A 9,667-nucleotide genomic window follows, 5' to 3' on the forward strand; every position below is an offset into this window, starting at 1 on the left:
ATTTGTCCATCGTCTTCAGTTGGCGGGACCTCCAACTCGCCAATGTTCTGGTTGTTTAACCCATCGCTCCAATATGCCCATTCTGTCGGAAATCAGATTTCCCTCTTTGTCTCGGCAGGATGAGCATCGAGGTGTGTAAGACTTCATCCTGCTGACTTGTTGGTAAAACTCGCGCGCCTGATGCGGTTGCTCCCTGTACTTTTCGAGTTCACAGACTTGTTGGTTCTCCCATGTCTCCTTTTTCCGTCTGTGAAGTCGCTTCTCCGCTTGACGGAATTCGTGATAAGTCTCTGCGCGTGCCCGCACTCTTTGAGAATGCAACATTACTCAGTATGCGGCATTCTTCCGTTCCGTTGCTAGCTTACATTCATTGTCAAGCCAGCCGTTCCGACTCTTTTTGCGGCTGAGGTCAAGTATATTAGTGGCCGTATTTATGATAACGTTCTTCAAGTAGTTGTGAAGATCATTTGTTGATGCTTCATCTCCAAGTCCTCTGTTGACTGCGGTTATTGCGGCATCCATTTCCCTCTTATAGGTGTTGCGGAGGGCTGTGTTGTGGATGACTTCAGTGTTAACTCTCACCTGATTGTCAGAGGGGATTCTGGGTGGTGTTGCTATTGGAGCTCGGAGGCGTTCGATCAACAGTTGGTCAATTTGGTTGAAAGTGCTCCCGGCTGGAGAGGCCCAAGCATGTTTGTGGACCGGTTTTCGCGCAAACCAGGTACTTCCAACAACCATTTCGTTCCGTTATCCTTATCATTTGTATTTTGGTGTAAGCTATGGGAGCCAACGTATCGTCTGAATACGGGCTCCTTCCCTACTTGGCTGTTAAAATCCCCAAGTATGATTTTGATATCATATCTGGGTCAGGCTTCAAGGGTTCGTTCTGCTGCCTCGTAGAAGGTAGCCTTCTCCGACTCTGCAGGGACGTGAACGTTAATGAAGCTTATATTTCTAAATTTGCCTTGCAAGCGCAGAGTACATACCCGTTCGCTTATGTTTTCAAAGCCGATTACAGCAGGTTTCATTTTTTGGCTGACTAAGAAACCTATTCCGAGCACATGGTTTACTGGATGGCCACTATAATATATGGTGTAGCAACTCTTGTCCAGGAAACCGGTCTCTGTCCAACGCATCTCCTGTAACGCTGTTACATCAGCCCTATATTATTATAATAGCTTCATCTCTGTACAGGGAGACAACGTTCAAAACACTAACCTCGAGGTTTACCATCCCTGAGAGTGTGGGATTTTTACCCACTAAAACCACTTCTCACCAAGCTTCGACTGAATTTTTACCATCGAGTGGCTTTCTTTGCATATTTAGGTTTCGTTTTTGTTGGGAGAAAACCCTGTGTCCAACCCAGCACTTCGGTTAGCTCCGCTGAGGAACTGACTGTTACTCAGTAGCTTATATCTTTACGCATCATTTATGTTAGCATTCTCATGTGAGCGTAGTCGGCGACTATGTTCAATTGCTTGGTGTTTGATGACTTCAATAACCAGCTGTACTTTCAGGTCCCTATAAAAACCTCCATTGCGAATGAACCAGGGAGCGTCTACTATGCTTCTAAGCACTTTATTTTGGAACGTTTGATTCTTTGGCACAACCCCAGAGCTGGGTGCCGTGCGTCCATATGAGCCTAGGATCTACTTATAAATAAGCAGCTTGTTGTCGATGGTCAGCTGAAAATTCCTCCCCAATCGCCAGTACATTTGTCCGCATCTGGCATTTAGCCCGTCTTTCTTTCTTAGGATGTATCTATTCCATATTCATACCTAAATTGACCTCACTCGCCTGCGGCACATCTTGTCCGCTTATAATGAACTAAGCTGGATTGTCTTAATTGTTTGTGAAGTTAATGTACGTTAATTTGCTTTCCATTCTACAATGTTGTCAATAGCTGTTTGAAGTTTTATTTTTGCTTCTTCCGTAGTTTTACCTGTGTTAAGGGTAACAGTGTCGTCCGCAATATCATTGGTATACAGGAGAAACAGTGTTGGGCCCAAGACCAAGACACTGCCCTTCGGTACTCCAGCTGCATTTTTTTTAGTTCAGAGTAGGTTCCTTCTTATTTCACTCTGAATAGGCGCTCTGATACATATGATTTTAAGATATCGAAAAATTCTTCTGCGAGGTCCCTCTGCAACTTATACAACAGACCTTGCTGCCACACCTTATCAAATGCCTTAGAGATATCCAGAAAAATAGCTAAGCACCCTGCCTTTTCCCATTGGATTTTCGATCGGATTCGTGATCCTGTGCACCTGTTGGATTGTGGAGCGCTTTTCGTGGAAAAGAGTTCGATCCTCAATGATTTGCTTCAATCTCTTAAGGAAACCTTTCGAATAGCTTGGCTGTAGTAGGGAGTAGCGATATTAGTCGATACAATTCGATTCTACTTGGCTCCTTCCCTGGTTTGGGGACCGTTATAACTTCGGCCACTTTCCATTGCCGAGGGACATGTTAAAAAGCTGCATTAATTATTTGTAATAATTTGACTAGAACCTTTTCTGGCAATTCTTTTAATATTCTCCTTGTAATAAGTTCGTAGCGAGGAGGCCCATTTGTTTTGGATAATGATCCACTTTTCTGATTCGGGTTGTCTTCTATTTAAAATTAAGTCTATCTAAAATAGTTTTTAGTATTTGATTACCATCGTCATTTTTTTTTTTGGTTAGAACACTTTGCCTTACCACCTGCGGGTATTCTATTTTCTCGGATCTAACAGCAGACGTTGAGTCAGTTTGTGGTTTTTCGGGAACAGTCAACTTTGGCGGCAGCGGTCCTTTACGTCTTCACTTCTGTTATTCTTTTGCTGCTCTACAACCTCTGTAATTGGCTGGACATTTTGAAGATTTGTGGTCACTAGCACATTTCACACAGCTTAGATTTCAATTGCAATACCTTCGTGCATGATTGAAACCTTGTCATTTTTTGCACTGGGGTATTAGGCCGCTGACTTTTCTCAGTGATTCTATTTTTGACCTTCATATTAAGGATAGCTTATTGTGAATTCTGTTTGGGTCTTCACTATTGTCGAAAGTAAGTATGAACAGTGGGAGTCCAAGTTTATTGATTATTGTTTCTCCCTTTTCATTGAAATTTTTTCCTTTTTTCAAAATATTCACAACGTCTAGGAAATCCCTTTTCTTTTAGGTCGCCCACAATGTCGTTTTTTGTTGGCACGTTGGGTGCAGTTCCCTACCTACAACCTTCAGTAGCCTATTGTCTTCATACGTGTACCATTCGATTTTTTCCATCTTCAGCTTTTTTGAGAAGGATCTGTAGTCATCTGCGTTTACAGTATGTACTTTCCAAACATTGTTGTTTAGAGCAACTATTGAATACTCCTTTATCATGGCTACCAATAGGAGGGTTTTAGCTTTCTGGTGCTTATCGATTCCGCTAATATTAATCGGCGAAAGAAGTTTCAATTTCATTAGCGTAAAGCGAAAACACTTTATCGCTTCTCACAGGACTTTGTCCAATGGTTTTCAGTGGCGAGTCTGTCTTTCTTTTCTTTGACGTTCTTCTTGTTTGCAAGATCGAGTCAGTTTCTCTGGCCAATTCTTCTTCCTCTGCGTGGTATCCTTTTAGTTCATTTAAACCAGGGCAGCGGCACTTCGTTGGGAGTGAACTAACCTAAGTTGTTTTTTTGAGGATTTCCTTTTCCTGTTGTAGTTCTTTAATTTGCCAACTAAGCTGTAATGTAAGTTTCCCTAACTTGTTGAGCTTGTAACCGTCGATCTCCTGCTAAAAGGATCGATCAAATACAAACAAGTCGGGAAACCAGAAGCTAAACACTTCAGGTATGAAAGGTTTTGTGTATTTCTTTTATAAAACTATTTGAGTGGACAGTTGTCCTATTAGTACCTAGCACGTAATATATGCTCATGTTATGTGAGAATATCCAATTTTACGTGATACTGATATTCAGTCTTAGAATTAGTACTGAAGCGACAACTTTGACTTATTATTACTTTGTTAATAATAGTGGGATTTCCACCAAACTTGTTAGAATCATGCTCTACAGCCTAATAGCCTACATTGTTGATTTCATGATTCTAAGATGAATTTAAGGGGAGGAGGGGGTTGCAATCAATTACTAATGTAACTCATTGCATGGTGTCAATCGCTATAACCGCCTCCGAGAAAAATGCGTGTGACATACAGACAGTAAACCGATTGTAATAAGGTTTTGTTTTACCGAATTAAAGGCCATCAGAAACTTTACCGATTCAACCCCACCACCAGATGTGGCATAAATAACGGCGAACTGAATATTTTGCCGCACTAAAGAAGAAAATTTCAGAAGAGACCGAGCAAGAGAATTCTAATCATGGGACACTATTCAACGATGTTTTTAATGAGGAAGTACAAAAGGGTAAAGGGAGATGGATTCGAATTAAATAGATAAAGAAACGCAAGATAAAAGCAGATATCTTGGCAGCACAATTGACCATATCGAAGAAACGTGAATGGAAATTGAGTTTAATGTTGCTGCCAAAGTTCGTAATTAGGAATCATGATAAGGGGATGAGAGTCCACAGGTGCAGAGTAAGCACAGACAGGTAAGGAAAGAGCAGAGGTCTTCAATAAAATATAGGAAAAATAAAGCACTAAGTACAGACTCACCAATTCACTTTTCGTATATAATTAAGGTTTTTTACCTTTATTGGATTTTCGAAACCAAATGTCGCCAAGAGCGTGTTCAGCTTAAAATATTACCATTTGCGTGATAGACTGGAAATGGTTCTCGTTTATAAAAATATTGACAAATTCTTGTCAAAATTAGAACCACACATTCGATCAGTTATGTGAGTCTCAAATGTGTAATATTAATTAGTCAAAATTTCATATCTTTTGCAAAGCTTCTTTATTTTTTTAACTCAAAACTTTCTTTGAATATTTCTCATGGATTTTTGACTCAATAAGAATTGTTATTGTGGCTACTACATCCTCATTTACGATAAAATCGATAAATTCCGACTTAATCACGGGAATTTAAAAAAAAAACGAAGCAAGGACATTCTCACTGTCGAATTTCTGTCCAGTTGGGTATATCAGTTAGCACGATCAGTAAATATCGGGCGATCATAGTAAAAAAAGACTTTGATGCAATAACGTTAGCACACCGGGGGATGATTGAAGGAGTAGAGCGTTAGCCTCTCAATCTCGTTGATCTGGGTTCGAAACACAGTCACCATGGATGTCTGTCAAAGCGGATCCAAAATGGACAGACAGTAATGTAAGTAACATCAAGCGGATGCAAAGCTGGGGATGGGGATATGATGGTAGAATTAAGCAAATCTAGGGATAAGTCATCGGATAGGTGGAAAAGGTAGTAATCGAGTGCAAGGAACTAGACGAAGGTACATCAGGAAGAATATCTGTGTTGCGCTAAGGAAACAATTTAACCTTAGCGGAATTGGCATAGCGCAATGAAGAGAATGAAAAAGGCATACGTGGGTGCACAGACCGCTATTATTAGCTTGCCGCTGAAATCAGCGGTTAAGCTGAACACGGTGGTGAACAAGGTAAGAATAGGTTGCGTCGTGTAACGACTTAGAGGAAAATAAGGGATAAATGACTAGCACGTTGCAGTTAGTGATTTAAAAGAGGGAGTTGGATCGTAAAGCTATATGATATTGATACAAATCAACCTTAACCAATTCCAGGCAGCTGGCTACCCATTTGAAAGTCGAATGTGGGCGTGGCATTAATATGCGAACATTATCGAAATGACGGTAGTGCTACGTGCCTAAGGGACACATTTCGAAACGTGGCAATAGGAGCAGGGAGTACCTGCCGTTTAAACCTAACTTCACGATCCTCTAAAGACATGGACTAATTTGATGACCACACCACAAGTAAATCATCTCGATCCCCGGGGGACCAGGGAGGAATTACAAGAGATGTATTGGGAATAATTAGGCTCCGGGAATGGAAGAGGTTCCAAAGAAAACCCTGAAGTTCAGTCCCACATGGTTCATAAGCTCATTTGAATTGTCCATGGTGGAAAGAGTGTTTCACGCCCAGTGGAAGATGCTGAGGTTGGTTCTGTTACCGAAGCCCCAAAAACCACCCGGCGTATCCTCTTTATATGGTCATATCTGTCTTTTAAACACTATGAGGAAGATGTTATAGAAGGTGATATACAACAGGCTGCTTTCGTTCATCGAGCTAGTCGGTGGTCTATCGGAGACAATATGGTTTTCGGCGAGCCCAGTGGACCTGGCTGGGGAGGCGTCGGCCCTTGGTAGGTGCGCCGCAGTGGTGACGCTAGATGCCAGGAATGCTTTTAATTCGCCCAACTGGGGTTAAATTAAGGGTATACTGGCTAAACTGGTTGTCACTGGTTACTTAACTCAGATAATCGAGAATTACCTCCCGAGGAGATTTATTGATTTTGCATTTTATTGACGTGGAACTTTATGGAAATGGACCTACCGGACGGACATGGAAGCGGTCCTTATTAGCAATCGCGGGAAAAACAAGTTAAAGTCCGGGTTGATAATCACAACATCGTTTCAAAATCATTAGATACCTGGAGTTAATGATCGATGCCAAAGTGTACTATGCGTCAGAAAAGGCAGCAAAGGTTAGTTCATCCCTAGTAAGAATTAAGCGTATACGGGGTCTGAAATCCACAAGGTGCCCGAGTAAGTAGTTATCCCCCTTTGCTGGCAGTATACCTGGGTCCTAGTTAGCAACCTTGAGAAATCTTCGCACTTGGAGTCCTCGGAGCCGTCTACAACTCTCTGTCGACGTCGATGAGGTGATGTGAGCCTAGCTCTGCCAAGGTGGTAGTTACGACGTGTATCAGGAGCCAGCCTCTTCGTAACCCTGGTCTGTTAGTGTGCATTCAACCGGTGTTAGTAGACCGCGTTGCCCGAGCGGGCGCTGATCCGTCCGTGAGTTTCGGGGACTGCAACTCCAATACCCTGTAGTGTCCCTGCTCCGAAAAAATCCCAGTCAAAATCGCTAGTTCTGAGCAAGTGGATTCGGATACGAATCGAGTGGAAGTGCGCTCGACCGTCCTAACTAGGGCGGAAGGGAAAAGCCCATCAGAAAATGCGCGGCAATGGTAAAGCGTATGCGGTCGACAAAGGCGTCAAAAATGGACCGATGGAACTGGAGAAACAACTGGATCGCATCTCCTTCTACAGGCGAATGTAGAGGACAGCGGAAGACGCGTGGAAAACAGAAACAGCCGCACTTCCCGCTAAGAACACTGCAAGTGTCGAACGGTGGGAGATAGTGCACTGCAAAGCGAACTGAGGAAAAAGCGGAAAGAGGAATACCTGCTTGAAGGAGACTTTATCCAAATAGTTTCCTAGGCCCAAAAAGAACGCAAAGGGGGACAAAAGGAAACAACTGGTTACGCCTGTCCAAAGACAAGGAGGCTACAAACCAAAAGCCAGTAACAGAAAAGCGAGGAAACGAAGAAGAACTAAACCGCCAACTCTGCTCATTAAGCCGACGGAAGTCAAGACATTTGCGGAAGTCCTTAGTGAAATCCGCTTCACGATGAAACCCGAAGACAACGGAGGAGAAGTGCCATCCATATGGAAAACGAAAAGTGGCAGAGTCTTCATCGAACTAGGCTCGAAAACAACTAGCAAGAGTACGTGCGAAGCGGTAAAGGGTTTACTGGGGGAGAAGATTCTCGGTTCTAGTCTAGAGTCTATGCGCTCTCTAAAAATCAGAGATCTTGACTGCCTCACAGAAAAGGTCGAAGTGGAGGATGCCATAAAGCGTGGGAGACCAGAGGTAATCAATACCCGAATAAGTACCACCTCTGTAAATGCTCAAGGCCAAAAACTAGCTGTGGTCAAAGTCCTCGAGCAATATGGGAGGAAACTCCTTCGCAGTGGAAAAATCAAAATTGGATGGGTAGTATGGAGGGTACGAATGTGGGCAATCCCATCAGGTGCTACAGGTGTCTGAACTATGGACACACGTCAGCAACTTGCAAACGACCCGATAGGAGGACAGCATGCCGTAGATGTGGTCAGGGAGATCACCAAGCGTAGCGCGTCTGGTGAGAGCGTCGCAAACAATGTGGGTTCGGGACAGTGTCCAATCTTTAGAGTGGAACTAGAAAGGACTAGGAAGCGACCAACATGATCCACATCGTACAAATTAATGTGCACCGGAGTGCAACCGCTGACCAGCTGCTAGCACAGTTCGCTGTGGAGGCAAAGGCTGATCTAGTACTAACCAGCGAGTAATACCGGAACAAGCATCATGGCATCTCTACTTATTGGGTACCGCTGCTATCTGGGTTCAGGACGGCGTTCGATTTTGTGTTGTTTCCCAAGGCTGAGGGGGGTGTTGGGGTTTGTCTGGATTCTGTGTTTAGGGATAACGTTTTTTGGTGTTTATCTGACGCCGAATGAGGTGATGCCGACTTTCGGAGCCGGCTTGATGCTCTGGAGGACGCCGTTTCGGGCACGGAGGAGCAAATCCTGGTGGGCAGTGACTTGATTTGATGCTTGAGTCCTTCAATGAGACATGCCTCAGCTAGACTCCAGAGGGAAACGGATCCTGGAAATGGCGGCAAGAACCGGGCTCGTAGTTTTAAACACGAATCCACCAAGCTGCGAAGGGAGCATCCCTGACATTACTTTTGTGTCGAAATCTCTGGCACCATCGGTGGACAAGTGATCACCAGTACATTGCGTTCGAAGTGATTGACGCTACTTGTTGGCGTGCACCAAATTCAGAGCTCCTCCTACGTGGGGAATGTTACGAGGGTGAACATCGAAAAGTTCTTGGTACAGGCATAGTCGCACTGGAGGGCGTTTCGGGGGGTGTGTGTGTATATGGTGGGGGAGAAGCTACAGCTTCTAAACACTCAGGCCGTGTTGGCCCATTGTACTCGCCTTCCCCGGGGGGTGGTAGCGTTGCAGCTGAAACTATCATAAACTCAATTATGAATCTGATAACGTTAGCGTTTGAGGCCCCCATGCCTCAAGAGGCCACAGCTGTGACAAGCCTTCTAGGTACCTGTCGACGGAAGGACGGAGGAAGCATCATAGGCTCTGCCCCTTAGCACAAAGCTTACACGGTAACGAGTAGACATGAGCCTTAATGGCAGAGTATAGATCAGCAGAAAGGAGACTCTGCAGTACGGTAAATAAAAGCAAAGCTCGCGACTAGCAGAACCTGGTCAAATGTGGACCCGTGGAGATTTGGCTATAAACTTGGCACGTGGAAAATTTGGGCTCTGCGGAGGCTTTGCGTACTAAGTACTGATCGGATGCACTGCATTGTACCGACATTATTCCCCAGACATCTCGTACGGGTTGATGTCAATGGCGCGGAAAGCGACGGAGATTGCCCTCTTTTTCAAAATAAAAACAAGAAGGCGTCAGGTTCTGATGATACCTTGGCGGAAGTTTACAAACAGCCAGACTTGCTGCTTGGGCCGTTCAACGCTTGCTTGAAAGAGTGCATTTTTCTTTGTCGCTGGAAGGTAGCGAGATTTGCGCTGATCAGCAAAGGAAAAGAAGACCAGGAGCTGCCGTCTGCATACCGACCGCTATGTATGCTTGCCACGGCCTGGAAAGTTCTCGAAAAGCTCATTCGGAGTAGACTCGCTGAAGCGATCCGCGCTGCCAGAGACTTACGCCCAGGGTAGTTTGGGTTCAGAACAGGG

The sequence above is a fragment of the Hermetia illucens genome, chromosome 3 (genome assembly GCF_905115235.1).
Source record: "Hermetia illucens chromosome 3, iHerIll2.2.curated.20191125, whole genome shotgun sequence".
Classification (NCBI taxonomy): domain Eukaryota; kingdom Metazoa; phylum Arthropoda; class Insecta; order Diptera; family Stratiomyidae; genus Hermetia; species Hermetia illucens.